The sequence below is a fragment of the Diadema antillarum genome, unplaced genomic scaffold, assembly GCF_040938485.1.
Source record: "Diadema antillarum isolate AM-2024a unplaced genomic scaffold, OU_Dant_1.0 seq00000602_RagTag, whole genome shotgun sequence".
NCBI lineage: Eukaryota > Metazoa > Echinodermata > Echinoidea > Diadematoida > Diadematidae > Diadema > Diadema antillarum.
This window is the reverse complement of record NW_027271530.1, coordinates 377223-393514: the sequence shown is the minus strand read 5'-3', so window position 1 is coordinate 393514 and position 16292 is coordinate 377223. Positions and strand designations below refer to the sequence as shown.

At 35.4% G+C, this 16292-nt stretch overlaps 1 long non-coding RNA gene and 1 pseudogene across 1 annotated transcript; one reads left to right on the top strand and one right to left on the bottom strand.

Annotated features, from left to right (window-relative positions):
- Positions 1-1788: 1788 nt before the first annotated feature.
- Positions 1789-10209, bottom strand: LOC139735838 (uncharacterized). Its single transcript, XR_011711227.1, has 3 exons — positions 10021-10209; positions 9475-9582; positions 1789-2871 (listed from the first exon to the last, which is right to left on the bottom strand). It is a non-coding gene; the product is annotated as an uncharacterized lncRNA (long non-coding RNA).
- LOC139735821 (uncharacterized) lies at positions 7063-9126 on the top strand (annotated as a pseudogene).
- Positions 10210-16292: the final 6083 nt, after the last annotated feature.

Sequence of the window (16292 nt, the reverse complement as noted above, 5' to 3'; positions counted from 1 at the left end):
TCCACGTCTGTGTACATGTTAGATACGTTCGGTGTTTTTTTTCTACTAGTGTACTATAGTGCACAGTTAATTTAAATTTCCGGGATGATATTGTATCTTCTTATCCATAACAGTTGTTTAAGTAAAGAAAAGATCATTTACCATAGAAGGTATTTAATTTTACTGTCATACATGCATTAGTACACAAATGTCTGTCCACCTGTTCCATATACGTTCACTATTTTTATGTTTTTGAAAATAGTTTAATACGGTGATAGAGTGTTTGGAGGGTTATGCACATTAGAAACATAAGATTACCTAATGTCTTTCAAATGGACCCCATTTCTGTGAAAATGCCCAAATGTCCCTTTTGCAGACACTGTTATAATGGCCCTAACATATATTAATCCTAGATTCTGATATACTATATGTGTAATGAGATTTAGAGTGTCAATATAACTGGCGTTGTGCATTAGAAGGCTTCGACTTTAATAAAATTGAAAAAGTTACATCGCTTGAAAAGAAATATACATATTCGGGAAAACCTAAAGATATGACCGAGAAAGGCCATAGGATTAAAGGGCAAATAAACCCGAGCTACGCTTTCTCATATCCAAGTAAACCCAAAATATTCCACATTTCCACAGGAGAATGTCATGAATGATTTTTACTAAAGTTTACTAAAGGTAGAAAATTAATGTAAAGTGAGAGATTGAGCCTGGAGCCATGAGCGAGTGATTTCACATTCACATGTATGTATGGAACCATTGTTCCGTTGCGAGGATAATGTAGATAAGAATACAATAACATCGTCAAAATAGTTTATAATGTTTGATGCAGATATTTGATACGTCAATAATTTCAATATTTTCACAAAACTTCTTGTTCGAATGAATTGATATGTTTGCACATTTTGTGAATGTCCATGGATACATGTAGCTTCCAGCCTTTTCAAGGTGCAACTTTGCAGTGAAGTGTAGTGTTTCATAAAAAAAAAATAGTGTCAAAATGAGAACTGAAATTTTCCAGGAGACTTCCATTTTAATCACCTTGAAAATGTTACATCACTCACAGAGAAATGAAATAAATTTTTCAATTGTACATGTATGTAGTATGAAATCAAGAGGATATTGACATCCTGTCTGCATTTCATGTAAAATTTGAGCGGAATCTCCAAATGATCCAAGAACGGAAGATTGGATGTGTTTTTAGTAAAGTATAGTGACGTAAGAAACTATGAAATTGAAGCTCATGAGGTCAAAGGTCATAGCGTCATAAAGGACATTAAATAAACTAAATCTCCCAATAAAATAAAAAAGTGTAATCGGATACTCACCACGTGTTGGAAAATAAGGAATATTATTTAGAGGTTGTGAGGACAAAGCACAAAAGCTATGGCGTCAAATAGGATATAGAATAACTTCCTGTACCACTATACTTGTGATGAATACAGTACATTGCCTACGAAGTCTACACTGCGTTTAAGAATGACCGTTTCAACAACGCAGTATACTTGGTATGTGGAGGTATCCACTGTGTTACATTTCGGTTTACGTTGAAATATTATAAGAAAGCAAATACAATTGCTTGGATGGTGAAGAAAATTGATTGGAATGCTCTTTGTAGACTAATATTCCGTGGCGTATTATCCAGCACCGTAATGCACGTTAAAGGAAAAAGTGATTACTGTGATCATTGAAATATAAAAAAGAAACTGGAATCGTTAGAACTATGATAAATCCTTACAAAATGAAAAAAAAAAATTGAAACACATTCAAAACTCATAAATGTATGCCTGCACACACGTACACTTAGGCCTATTGCATGGGCTGTTTCAATATTTTGAAATGGTTGTAGCAAAGTAATGTTATCTAAAGAATAAGAACAATTTGTACATGTTGATTAGTAAAGGGATTTAACGATAGAAAATAGAGGCGTGCACGTCCAACTTTACACAAGTACACGTGCCCACAATAGAAAGCACACAAAAGACACTAACACACTCACACAAATACAGACATGTTACACTGTATTCGCGCACATGTCATCTATCATAACAACGTATGAAATAATTCTTTTGATACGGGATTGAAACTGTAGTCTCCCTGATCGGAAAAGATTCTGTCAGCTCTCCGCCCGTATTCTTCCTCATCAAGGTGTCCATCGCTCATACGAATTTGTCATAGCAGCATGATTTTATCACACGTACTGCTTACATATGGAAGAAACGACCGAGGATGAAACCACTACAGTAAAGTGGAAAAATTCAATCGGAAATGAAGATGCCGTTGGGAAAAATAATACCATCAGAGAATACGAATACTAATAAGCTTATACAAGTAAAGACAAAGTAATATATATGCATATCTTTGTATAACTTTGTTGTTCAAACCTCGTCTGTATGGAAGGTTACCTCAGCCATTAATAACATTTGATAAACGGTGTATTTATTGCGGAAACTTTGAGGTTTGAAATAGCCAAACACTATAGTTAAACTTTGGAAAAAGTTAGTGGCCCTTCATGCTCTCGGGAACAATGAATATGTATGGTACGCCGACGGGGACCTAGCACCAGCGACTGGGACCAACATGTCACTAATAATTTGAGTACATTCCACAGTAAAAAGCACATGTATACTTTCAAAGGACCATCCAAGGGTTGCCGAGTAGCAGGAACGGATGTTTAAAAAGTGCAAGGTAAGGTGGCAAGAATGTAGTAACACAAGTTCATCGCTTTTCATTGTTTGCTCGAGAGTAATCACCGATAAGTCAAAATAAGGTGCTTGAGGTTCTTCTCGTAGTATTTGCGAGCCCGAGTTAAGTCAGCTCCAAGCACGCTAGTATAGATTCGCACTGTCATGTCTTCCAACTCGTGAGGAACATCAGCTGGTATCTAAACACACAGAAAAATGAAAATAGATGTAAGAATGATACAATTTATCTGAGGTTACATAAGGAATGATGAATTAACCATAAACAATTATGGAACGTTTTCACATGTACAATACAAGTTGCACATCCTGATTATAATATGTGAGGACAACAAATAGGTTAAATAGGTCAACCTGGTCAATCTTATTATTTCTATATTTTCGAAAACAAAATTTCTTCTTCTACATTATATGAAAGTTAGGAATAAAAATGATTTTTTTTTTTGAGGTGTTGTTCTTATGATAACACTTAAAAGAATCAAGGAATGTCACTTTGGCAACTGTTTTATTTGTCAGAAAATGTGTTGAGTATTTAGATTTTATTGAAAAGACTATTCATTTTTATTCTGGCATTGTAAAATGGCCTTGATCTTTCGCCAATGACCTTCGAACCCATTACCCTAAAATTGGCAAGTGAATCACTGTCAGGCTGTTCTTGCATAAATGAAGAGTTCAGTTTCAAAACGTTCTACATCCATAATTTCAAGTTCTGAAAAAAATCGTTTTTTTTTCAATTCAATTGACTTTTTTTTTTACCATAATAGCTCTCTGTGTCAAAAGGAAATGACATTTCTCCAAGTTGTACTGATGTGTGATAAAACACTATTAAGTGCTTTTTACAAGAATCCACAGCCATGAATTTATTTCTATTTCCTTTCACGAATTTATCATTTCTATATTTTCCGTATGTACTACCTTTTGAAACTGAAAGTGAATATGTGACCGTGCACCTCAAAACGAACATAAAGTCGCACACACTGATTCTACTTGAGGACTGAAAATAAGTGAAATGGGTTAACCTAGCCGAACTTGACCTTTTCATATTTTCTGAAAGAGCGGGTATTCTTTTACATTATGCTGAAATTTGGTATCATAAAACGGGCATGAAAGTGTGTGTTTTTAGCAGTTTATCTAGAACATTTTTGGTAGAATAGTGTGATTAGGTGTGTCTTTAGAATCCCTTTTTCATTTCTGAAAAACCTTGTCCACACTCTTCACTTTCAAATCTAACAACTTTTGAAAGGATAGTGCTACAACTTTGAAAGTTGGCATTAATTACGGACAGAATGTGTTGATAAGGCATGCTTAATTTCGGTTTAATCGATAATCCCTTCATTGTTGTTACTCTGGTGGTTTACTTCCTGTTTTTTTTTTTGTCCCACTCATCGCACAGCCAGCACGGTTTGGTAAAGATTAAGCGCTTGAATAGACACTGTACTTCAGAGCCTCTTTTCTCAGTTCACACTTTTCCTGAGTTTGTGCTTTCTTTCCAATATTTAGATAGGTTAAGAGAGTCCATTTGATTTGAGTTATACATAATTTTAAAGCTTAAAGTCTGCTCTTTCAGAATATGGTCTTAACTAAAAATTCATGACTGGCGACTTTTTTTTTTTGTTTTGAGGTGCAGGGTCACATATTATCCGAAAGCTGTTGAAGCAAAAATCACATCACACAGAATCTGACTAAAGGGGGTCACACGTGTTGGTCTCTCCATAAGCTGTTTTAATCCCAGTGATTCACCTATTTCAGTTAACCTGCCGGACAAGGAATTTTTCTGTAAGGATGTTACAATTCAAATCACCTAACAATATTATCCTATCGGAAACTGACAATACTTGTTCTAGATTTTCCTCAAGTTCTTCAAAAAAGAGACAGAGCTATTCTGTTTTCATTACACAATACCAGCGTGTGTGTGTGTGTGTGTGTGTGTTTTCATGCTCTTTCAAGTGGGTTAAAATGAGCTGTGAATCGGTACAGGTTATTTTAGAGAGTATTTTTGCAAAATTCCTAGACAGCGAGATACGAAATTAATTTTCAGATGTTAATGAGGCAGAATTGCATAAGTCGACTTACGACAACGCTTGGACTAAGATGTTTTTGTTTTTGTTTTTGTTTTTTGTTGTTGTTGTTGTTTTTTTTTTTTTTGCATTCCGCACAGACATGTTATATCCTAACACGCGCGTGCGCGGTCTTTGTAGCGACGAACTCACTGCGATTTGTTTTAAAGTTAATTGGATAATCGCCAGTAGACGACAGTCATGCTAAAGTAATGGGCAGTTTAATGTTTCCAGGTTAGCATGCCTGTACAGTGACGGGGCATTAAACTGAACATTGCTTGAATATGAGACAATTCTGAAGCAAATAATTTTCACACAACTATAGATATATAACGCACTCTTAAATGAACCCCACAAGAATTGGAACAGTCATCCCCCAGCATTTCCACTGATCAGTTACTAGCCATCCCATTCAAAGGGGATGGCTGGTATGAGATCGTTCTGAAGCAAATACTTCTCACTTAATAATAGATATATAACGTACTCTTAAATGAATCCCAGAAGGATTAGAACAATCATCCTTGTATTCCCACTGATTCCAACTGATCAGTTACTAGCCACCCCCCTTAAGTAGAGAGTAAAACACTACTACTGGTTCTACCCTGGTACTGTAGTATTAGTGTAGTACGGTACTGCACAAACTAGACCTAGGGTCTATTTTCTACTTCGAGTGGAGCTGTATATAAACCTTTAGCCAGGCCTAATATTCTTTAGTTTAAATGGAGTATAGGATTAGGGCCTACAGTCCATAGGGTCTAGGCCTACTCTTACTTGGGCATAAAGTAGGAACGATGGGATCTGTATCGCATGCAGATCCCTCTACCACTCTACACTGTCTCTAACTATAGATAGTCTAGTGTAACGTTAGGCCTGAATAGATAACGGTCTAGACAGCCTGCAATGTAGTACAATGTAATATCTCTACAATAGAATTTCCTAATAGTGATTTCTTGACTCAATATCTGGGGCAGTTCTATCAGCCAGAACTGCGTATCTCTAGGAGATACGCAGTTCTGGCTGATAAGCACGTGATTAACCACGAAAAGAGATACTTAATTCTGGCTGATGAAACACGTGCTTATCAGGCGATTAAGTTTTTGTCGTTGAGGAGAGTTCGATCAACAGTCTCGATAACAGTAGAAAGTCCACTTTCGTCATAAACACATTCATCTTTGAGAACGTCAGCTGTACGGTTGGCGGAGCACCAGTTCTCCCATGTCAGACTCTACTCTTCATACTGGTTGTTTTGGGGTTTTACAACTGTTTTTGATTGTTTTTGTTGTGCTGTTTTGTTGTTGTTGTTTGTCCGTTTTCCTGTCTCGTTCCCTGCACAAGGCAAAGCTTGTTACGAAATGTTGTACTTGAATAGATCCTTACATTTGGAGCCTCTTTTTCTCAGTTATCTCTTTTCGAAAGTTTCTACTTTTAAGATTTCAAGCTTAGAAAATGGTATTTTACAATATATCCTTCACTTATTAAACCCCTGTCTCAATGATAAAGGTTCTACAAAAACTTGTCGTTAGCACAGGGGTAGACTGCATTGGTGATCCTGCATCAAAAAACCACCATATGTCGCCAGACATTGATTTTAATTAAGGGCAGATTCTAAGAGAGCACACTCTAAGCTTTAAATCATGTATAATCTATAATAGAGGAAAGAAAGCACATACTCAGGAAAGGTGTGAACGGAGAAAAGAGACTCTTTAACTGTAGAGCGTGACTCCTGCGCGGCAAAGGTCCCTTTGGTTGATTTTGTGCATCATTTTAGTAAACTGAATTGGGTTCGAATTTCAATTTCAGTTCCAGAGTATGATTTGGATGGATAAACAGGTAATAATGACTTAAATGAACTAATTGTAATTGATGAAGTCATTAAGATGGTTCAGAAGTTAAGGAATAATAAGGCATGTGGTATTGATTGATGAGGAATGAATTTTTAAAACATTGTTCAAGTCGTGTTTTGGATTGTATTATAATGTACTTTAATATAATTTTGGAAAGGGGTTTAGTTCCAAAAGACTGGTGTCTCGGTACTATAGTACCAATTTTTAAGAAAAAGAGAAGGGATACAGACCCAGATAATTATCGTGGAATAACACTTTTAAGCTGTTTGGGGAAGTTATTCACTTCTATTTTGAATCATAGGATAACAACTTACCTTAATAATCAAGGTATGCTTGGAAAAAACAAGCTGGCTTTCGGGCTGGGTATTCTACAATGGATCACGCCTTTGTTTTGAAAACTTTAATTGATATATATTTGTCTTAACGCAAACGTATTTATTGTGCATTCATTGATTTTAAGAAAACCTTTGATATGGTTGATACGGTATCACTTTGGCATAAAATGTTGAGGTCTGGGGTGGATGGTAAGGTGTTTACAGTTATAAAGAATATGTCTGCTCAAGCCAAATCTTGTGTACTAGTAGATGGTCAACATTCTGAGGCTTTTCAGTGTAATGTTGGTGTACGGCAAGGTGAAAATTTATCGCCTCTGCTTGTTGCATTATATCTCAACGATTTTGAATTGTTCTTGAGTTGCCGTTTCAAGGGACTACAGGTTTTGTTTGAAAAAGTTTGTGTTGATATTTTAGACAAAGAAGTCAATGAGGATATTTCTATACATTTATATACATAGTTGTATGCAGACAACACTCTTCTTTTAGCCGACAGTGCAGAAGAGCTTCAGTTGGCTTTGAATGCATTGCATCAATATTGTATAGATTGGAAGTTAAGTGTCAATACTACAAAAACTAAAGTCCTGATTTTCTCAAGAGGCAAAGTACGTAACTTTCCATTGTTCAGTTTTGGTGAACACAAACTTGATGTAGTGGATGATTTTGTTTATTTAGGTAGTCAATTTAATTACAATGGAAGTTTAATGAAGGCTATTTCTAAACAGGTGACACAGGCAAGGAAATCGCTTTTTTTCTATGTCACTAAAGGTTCAGAAACTCAAGCTTCCTGTGGATATTCAATGCGAACTATTTGATCAGTTAGCGTTACCAATACTATTGTACGGGTGTGAAGTTTGGGGTTTTGAGGATTTGAGTCAAATCGAAATTTTTCATAAGAAATTCTTGAAATCGTTGTTATGTGTAAATAAATTTACACCAGATTGTATGGTATGCAGAAACCGGGAGAACACGACTGGCTAATACTATTAAACATTGTATGGTTAGCTTCTGGCTGAGGATCACAAAGGCTTCTTCTGCTAAATATTCATTCAGGTTTTATACACTCCAAAGATTAATAAGTCAACAGGACACGACCTTTGTATTTAAGTGGATATCTCATAGTGAGGAATTTTAAACAATGCTGGTCTGGGTGTTGTATGGTTAAGAAAAGGGGAAGGATTTAGTAATAACTGGATATTGAGTACCTTGAAGCTGAGATTAAGTGATATGTCTGAACAGGATTTGATGGCAAATTTTTGGTCAAATAGATTATGTTTAAAGTATAGGATTTTTAAGACGAATAGTCTCTTTAAAAGGTATTTAGTCCAGTTGAGAAAGAGGGATAGAATTTCATTGAGCCGTTTTAGACGTAGGTCAAATCAGTTGCCAGTTAATAATAGAAGATTTGTACAGTCATTTGATGAAAGGGATGTCCAATGCCCTTGTTGTGATAGACATGAAACGGGTGATGAATTTCACTGTGTTTTCGTATGCCCCTTCTTTGAAAAGGAAAGACAGTTATATTTAAACAAACATTATTTGGTTAAACGTCCTTGCTCATTACAACTGTCCAGATTATTTTCATGCTCGCATTTAGGACAGCTTAAAAGATTAGTATTATTTGTGAGGCTGATCATGTCATACTTTGCAAGTTTGCAGAAGCCTGAACAAGTTGAGTGTACTGTAGTCAAGAAAGAAAATATTGTAACTCGTAGTGGTAGAACAATTAAGCATCCAGTGATACTCGATCTCTAGTACATATTTTGTAGTTGTATGTCACGATTGTTTGGTCGTATGGTTCATACGATTAGTTAACCTTGCTTGCCAATTTGTATATCACTGTATATTATGTTTAGTAGGTATCGACTATTTTATATACATCATTGTAATATATCACAAACATGTATTTTTTATATTATAATAGCCATATCTTGTATCTATGTGTTGTACTGTCATACCCCGGAATGGGGTCGGAAGAGTCGAATAAAATCTAAAATCTAAAATTTAATTCAAGCGCGTAATCTTTACCAAGCCATGCCAGTTGTGTGACAAATGGAGCCTCCCCCCCCCCCCCAAAAAAAAAGAGGGGGGGGTTGTAAACCTTTGGAACAACACCAATGAAGGCATTACTGGAACAGGATGAAATTAAGCAGGCTCTATCAACTCTTTTTGACAATCATTAATGTCAATTTTGCCAGCAGTAGCATTTTTTCCCAAAAGTTATTAGAGTAAAGAGTCATGTGCAAAGGATTTCAAAGAAATCCAAGGAGGCTTCTGTATCATACCTGATCATACTACTCTACAAAAAAAAAAAATGTTTTTCCAATCATTTTATGATCTCAAACTTTAATTTGAGTACGAGAAGAACAACTCTTTCAGGAAATATGAAAATGCAAGGTTGACCCATTTTAAGTTTGTTGAGACCTCACGTATATCAAGGGTTGCAGCTTTTTGTTCGTTTGTGATTCACGGTCACATTTAAAGTTTTCATGAGTGATTCGGAAATCCAAACAAAATCTATGTCAGAATTAAATCTCTCTCATAAAATTTACCTTTTGTGGCGTTAATGGCTCCGCCTCTTCATTCTCCTGGGACTTTTTGTAGACTGGAAGTTCATGAAATGGATTTTTGCTTCCCATGCCGTAATCAAATATGGATACCTGTAACAACAATGAGTGCATGTACAATTAGCATATACATTGATGCTATGTAACACTAAAGTAAGCGCATTTAACAAAAATAAAACACATGCCTTCTTGTCATACACATACATAAAACATGAATGCATGCATTTCTTACCATCTTATTGGTTGAATTAAGATATGCTATTCTCACGGAGGTTAGAGTGAAGATAAGGATTATGATAATGCATGTAACTCAATTTTCACAAAAGTGTGGGTTAGCACTATATTGCACCGACCCCTTCATTTATATATGACACAGAACATGGAATAAGTGCAACCAAGAGTGACCTTTAGGTCGTGTAAATATCTCATGTACAGGCTCTATGTTTGTTTTTATAGTAATAAATAAGATTCATCTTTTCGTCAGCATTGGTGTACAAAGATCTAGTTACACCGTTCAATTCGTATACATACCGCTACGAACAAACTATCCTTGTTCCACACTTGCTTGTCTTCAGGATGGGCGTTATCGTCTGCAACAAGATATTTTCTTATTTCCTTCGGATCATCCGACCGTACCTATGAGGAAATGAAAAGACTATAAACATCTGACCGTTTGTTTTTGAATTTTCTCCAAAATACGTTTTCTCTACATTTTATTATTTCGAGGATTCCTTTGTATTCAAAATAGGAAAGAATATGTAGTTTTGAAAATCTTAAAGGTAGGGAATCCCACTTGCATGCCATAAATGAAGAGTTGTATAAATACAGTGGTATGTTGAAGAGAGTATCATTTTAGAAACTTCCATAAAGTACTGAAAGTGGAATGTAACATTTAGTACATTTTTATTGACCGTTAGATTTTGAATTGAATTTTTTTCGGGGCTCACCGTAAATTCCAGTACATTACTCATTACTAGGCTAGCTTTGCAGACCCATGCACTGCATGTGTGTCCATCATGTATAATTTTTTGAAGAAAGTTCATCAAAACCTACAAACATTTCTATATACATTCTGGCCACACACTCTATATGTTATTACATCAGCTCTTATACTTTTAGATTTGTGTTTATAGATAACAAATACAGAAGACTGCAACAAAAAGGCCTAAGTGTGGCTGACACACAGAACTACCGAGTTGTTGAGTTTTGTGCATTATTCAAATTGTAGATAACTGTTGACTTCCAAATTTCTCAGCAGTGGCCTAAACAAGTCCCCTGAGGTTCATATTTAATGTTTTGCTACATTTTGGGAGGTCTGTAAAAGGTATCCCCTACCTTTATCTATTTATGTGCCACGTTCGCACGTCCGACTCAGTCGACGGCGTGCCAACTTCGCATATTCTGCTCAAACACACAAAGCCGCCAAAAGCGATCGATAAATCGCTAATCCCAAAGTACAATGAAAGTGTTTCTCACGCTTTTGTTCCTCTCACATACGGCTTGCATTCTATGTGGTGTTTGACTATCAACCGACGTTCCCAAATAGATTTGCGTGTACATTTTAAGTTTCTTTCACGGCTTTATGTGCAAAACTTATGCCTTTACAGTAATGTGGCAAATAGTCATAAAAAATAAATAGAAATAGATTGGTCATACAATTTATACCAAAGCAAAGTTTGGCATTCCTCTTAACTTTGCTTTCTATTATTTCCAGCTTAACAGAAATTTGCAGAAGTTATACAAATTGGAAAAACAGAAGTCTTTCTCAGAGCATGTCTACCTTCGTGTCCCAGAATAACGCGGCACACAGGGGGCTTCAACCATGGCACATAAAGAGTTAACAAGGGTTAGTTTTCAGACTGTAATTGAAAGGATTTTTTTTCCTACGAAGAAGAATTCATTTGTTAATATGTTGGGGTCTCTCATTATAAAACATGTAAAAGGATAATCCAGTCCTTAAATGAAATGAAGTTTGTAACTGACAGTATATTTTAAGACTTTAAGATACAATGTTTTGGTATATGTTAGTGTTGTCTGGGGTAAATTATATGTATAGGACCCATATTTTCTCTATCTCCTCTTTCATCCTTTAGAATAACAACAACAGCATACACGCAGAAAAACATAGAAAATGAAAAAAAAGTCATAATTTTCATCGAAAATCCTGATGATTATCAATGTATTATATACTATATGAAGAATTATTTAATTGACTATAGAACTATAAAGTTATTTCAAAGGAATTTTTTGCACATGGGGGAACAGAATCTTATTCATAATGTAAGGCACAAAATTAAATGTCACAAAAAGGACATGTTGTTTTCATTTGGAACTGCCCTTTAAGGTAACAAAGATAAAAAACTTCACTAAGGATTTTTTATTGTGTTAAATTGTGACACTGCACCTCAAAACAAACAAAAAGTCGCCAGACATGATTTTTTAGTTAAGACCATATTCTGAAAGAGCAGAATTTAAGCTTTAAAATGATGTATAACTCAAATCAAATGGACTCTCCTAACCTATCTAAATATTGGAAAGAAAGCACAAACTAAGGAAAAGTGTGAACTGAGAAAAGAGGCTCTGAAGTACAGTGTCTATTCAAGCGCTTAATCTTTACCAAACCGTGCTGGCTGTGCGATAAATGGGACAAAAAACAGGAAGTAAACCACCAGAGTAACAACAATGAAGAGATTATCAAATTAAACTGAAATTAACCATGCCTCATTAACACATTCTGTCCATAATCAATGCCAACTTTCAAAGCAGTAGCACTATCCTTTCAAAAGTTGTTAGAGTTGAAAGTGAAGAGCGTGGACAAGGTTTTTCAGAAATGAAAAGGGGATTCGAAAGACACACCTAATCACACTTTTCTGCCAAAAATGTTCGAGATAAACTGCTAAGAAAACACACTTTCCTGCCCGTTTTATGATACCAAATTTTAGCGTAATGCGACTTTATGTTCGTTTTGAGGTGCACGGTCACAATTTATCTTTTTTATTGTTACAAGGAAAGCATTTATGAAGAGCACGCAAGAATGACAACTGGGTATTTTTTGCATCTTTTTTGTTTTTACACGTGTGCATTCGAAGGATAAAACGTAGTTGTGCACTCATGTCTAAAATTTACCTTGATATTGACCTACCAGATTGATAGTGATTTAAATTACCTCTATTGTGGTCTAAAAGCCATTACATTTCACGCAAGTGTTCTTTGAGAAATATAATCTTGAAAAAGTTACTTTCTTTTATCTTTTATTCCAAGTATGGCTTACACTCTGAATGGAAATTAAGCTGACATAAGTAAATATCAAAGACGTAATACAATATGATAAAACGAATCTGTTTAAATTCCTTGAAGTCATATTTAAAAAATAAAACTTCTTGACAATAAGAATACGAACGGGTAAATCACAAGATTAATACGAAGCAAAAAACTTGGATAACCTAATGTCATGAAATTTTGAGATTAAAAACATTATTCAAAATTTGATAAGATTTCGAATGATGATTAGTGCTCGGAAATATAATCATCCAAAAAAATTGTATCTTCAAACAAACAAAAAATTCGAATGAGGTTCGTTATTGCAACCTTAACCTTTTCAAATTGGGAAGTCGAGGAAAAAGACTTATTTCGGTTTAAAATCACGCGATGTGATAAATGTCTAAAATCTGTTGGGGGGGGGGGGAGGGGATTGAGTTTATCCCTCGCCTCAGTATCGCAAGTTCATATTTCCACCAACATTATTTCTAAATCTCACGTAACCCCCCCCCCCCAAAAAAAAAAAAAAAAAACCAAAACAAAAAAACAAAAACAAAAACAAAAACAAAAAAACAAAAAACAAAAACAGAGCTCTGTTGGGGAGGAGATTATGAGACGAACTTGCCCAAAAATAATATGTGAAAAAAAAAACCAGACAAATAAATCAAAGAATATCACAATTTGATCAAACAGTTTTTAGATAAAATATTGCTTGTATCGCGCATCCTCTGGGTAATACATGAACATAACCCTAAAGGAAAAACATGCGTATATGTGACCCTGCATCACAAAACGAACAGAAAGTCGACAGACATGAAATTTTAGTTAAGAGCATATTCTGAAAGAGCAGACTTTAAGCTTTAAAATGCTGTATAACTCAAATCAAATGGACTCTCCTAACCTATCTAAATATTGGAAAGAAAGCACACAGGGAAATTGTGAACTGAGAAAAGAGGCTCTGAAGTACAGTGTATATTCAAGCGTTAAATCTTTACCAAGCCGTGCTGGCTATGCGATGAATGGGACAAAACACAGGATGTAAACCACCGGAGGAACAACAATAAAAAGATTATCAGATTAAACTCAAAGCATCAACACAGTCTGTCCATAGTTAATGCCAACTTTCTAAGGGGGAGCATCATCCTTTTAAAAGTTATTTGAGTTAAAAGTGAAGAGTGCGTACAAGTTTTTCAAGAAATGAGAAGCGGACTCTACAAACACACCTAGTATCACGCTATTCTACGAAAAAAATTCGAAGTTAACATGCCCGTTTTATGATCCCAAATTTTAGCATAATGTAGAAGAAGACTTGCTCTTTCAGAAAATATGAAAATGTCAAGATCGGCTAGATTGACCCATTTCACCTATTTTCAGTCCTCACACAAAATCAGTGTGTGCGACTTTTTGTTCGTTTTCCGATGCACGGTCACATATGCTCCAAGTATTTCCGGTTTTATAGAGAATTTTTACAGATATTTTTTTCATTCGGTAGGTTGGGAATATTGAGGGGGGGGGGGGTATAATAATATCGACTTACGTTGGTAGTACTTCAGTATTTTACTTGAGTTGTCAAAGGAAAGGTGAAAATAGAAAATTACACCGACATTTCATAACCCATTCCCCTCCCCCCCCCCCCCCTCCTTCGGTCCACCATCCACCGGTCCTACATGCTCTGGGTCTGTACTGTATTAACTTGAAACTACAATCACCAATCGACATACTCATAGCAGCAACCTTTATCATTACCCTAGTTCAAGAAAAAAAAAATGTAAAGATCCTTGCAACGGCGCTACATCTGCAAAGTTTGGTTGAAATAAGTCATGAGCTTTTCGGGAATAAATGTTAACATGTAAAAAAGTATGTTCTACTCACGTCAGACGCGGGACGATTAAATGTTCGTAAGAGAATGTTATTTTACGTTAAATGTCACCTACTTTTTCCGTCTAGAATACACGTGACCCGGCATCACAAAACCAACAAAATGTCGAAAAACCATTACTGAGGGGTCACGGGCAGATTCAGAAAGAACAGACTCTAAATCTTCGAATGGTGCATACCTCACAAATTATGGATTTTCTTAACTTTGATAATAAAAAGAAAGTACACACTCTGGAAAAGTGTTTACTGGGAAAATAACCGATGTAAATCTAAAGGCCTAATTCTCATCAAGAATTGCTAAGTGTACTGAAAGGGGCAAAAACGAAATGTAAAATTTCGTAATAACAAGAATTGACGGACTGTCATTAAGCTGAAACTTTGCACATTTTTTGGTATATATATAAATATATATATATATATATATATATATATATGAAAAGCTTGTTCGCAAAAACCGATAAGTCCATTTTTGAAGATTTTGAAGTACAAAATAATACCTTTAAATGATATATTGGTAACTACATATAAAGGTACATTTTTGAAGTTATGGTCAAAAGAAGCAACAATTTTCTTATTATTCTCTTTAATTTTCTTGACCTTTAATCGCAAATATCTCCATTTGGCAAATATGGACTTATCGGTTTTTGCGAACAAACTCTTCATGTATATATATAATTCATGACCACAGTCTAACCTCTCCTACCCTCCCTCCCTTCATCCGGATGTCCCTGGTATCCGTATGAAATCTCGGCATGTTTTTTTAATGTGACCGACGACAACAGTTTCGGGCAAAAGTTAATTACATGGGGAGAGGGGATTTCAAATTCATCAAATATCCTACACCAACGGACAGGAATTACTAATTACCAACATTATTAGTATATTTGCAATTGTCATCTAGATAACATGCATTTAGACGTCCACGATGGTCACCCCCAAACCACCTCTACTGAACACAGATAGAAAACTTTTCGTTAAATCTAGGCACAGTACAGGCAATGGTTCATTTTAGCAAATCATCAGAGAATTATGAGCACAGACAAGCTGAAGAGGACGTGGCATGATTACTATAAAATTGATAAATTGGGTAAGCAGGTTCATGTTTAAATCATCGAGTCTCCCAAATCCGGCCAAATCCCTTATCCGTATGAGTGCCGATCTCGACATGTCCGTGCAGGAGAGGTTGGACTGTACTTTCAGTTTTCAAAGCAATGGCATCAACTTCATATATATATATAAATATATATGTGACCGTGCACATCAAAACGAACATAAAGTCGCACACACTGATTTTGCGTGAGGACTGAAAATAAGTGAAATGGGTCAACCTTGCCGAACTTGACTTTTTCACATTTTCTGAAAGAGCGGGTCTTCTTTTACATTATGCTAAAATTTGGTATCATAATACGAGCAGGAAAGTGTGTTTTTTTAGCAGATTATCTAGAACATTTTTGGTAGAATAGTGTGATTAGGTGTGTCTTTAGAATCCCTTTTTCATTTCTGAAAAACCTTGTCCACACTCTTCACTTTCAACTCTAATAACTTTTGAAAGGATAGTGCTACTGCTTTGAAAGATAGCATTAATTATCGACAGAATATGTTAATAAGGCATGTTTAATTTCAGTTTAATTTGATAATCCCTTCATTGTTGTTATACTCTGGTGGTT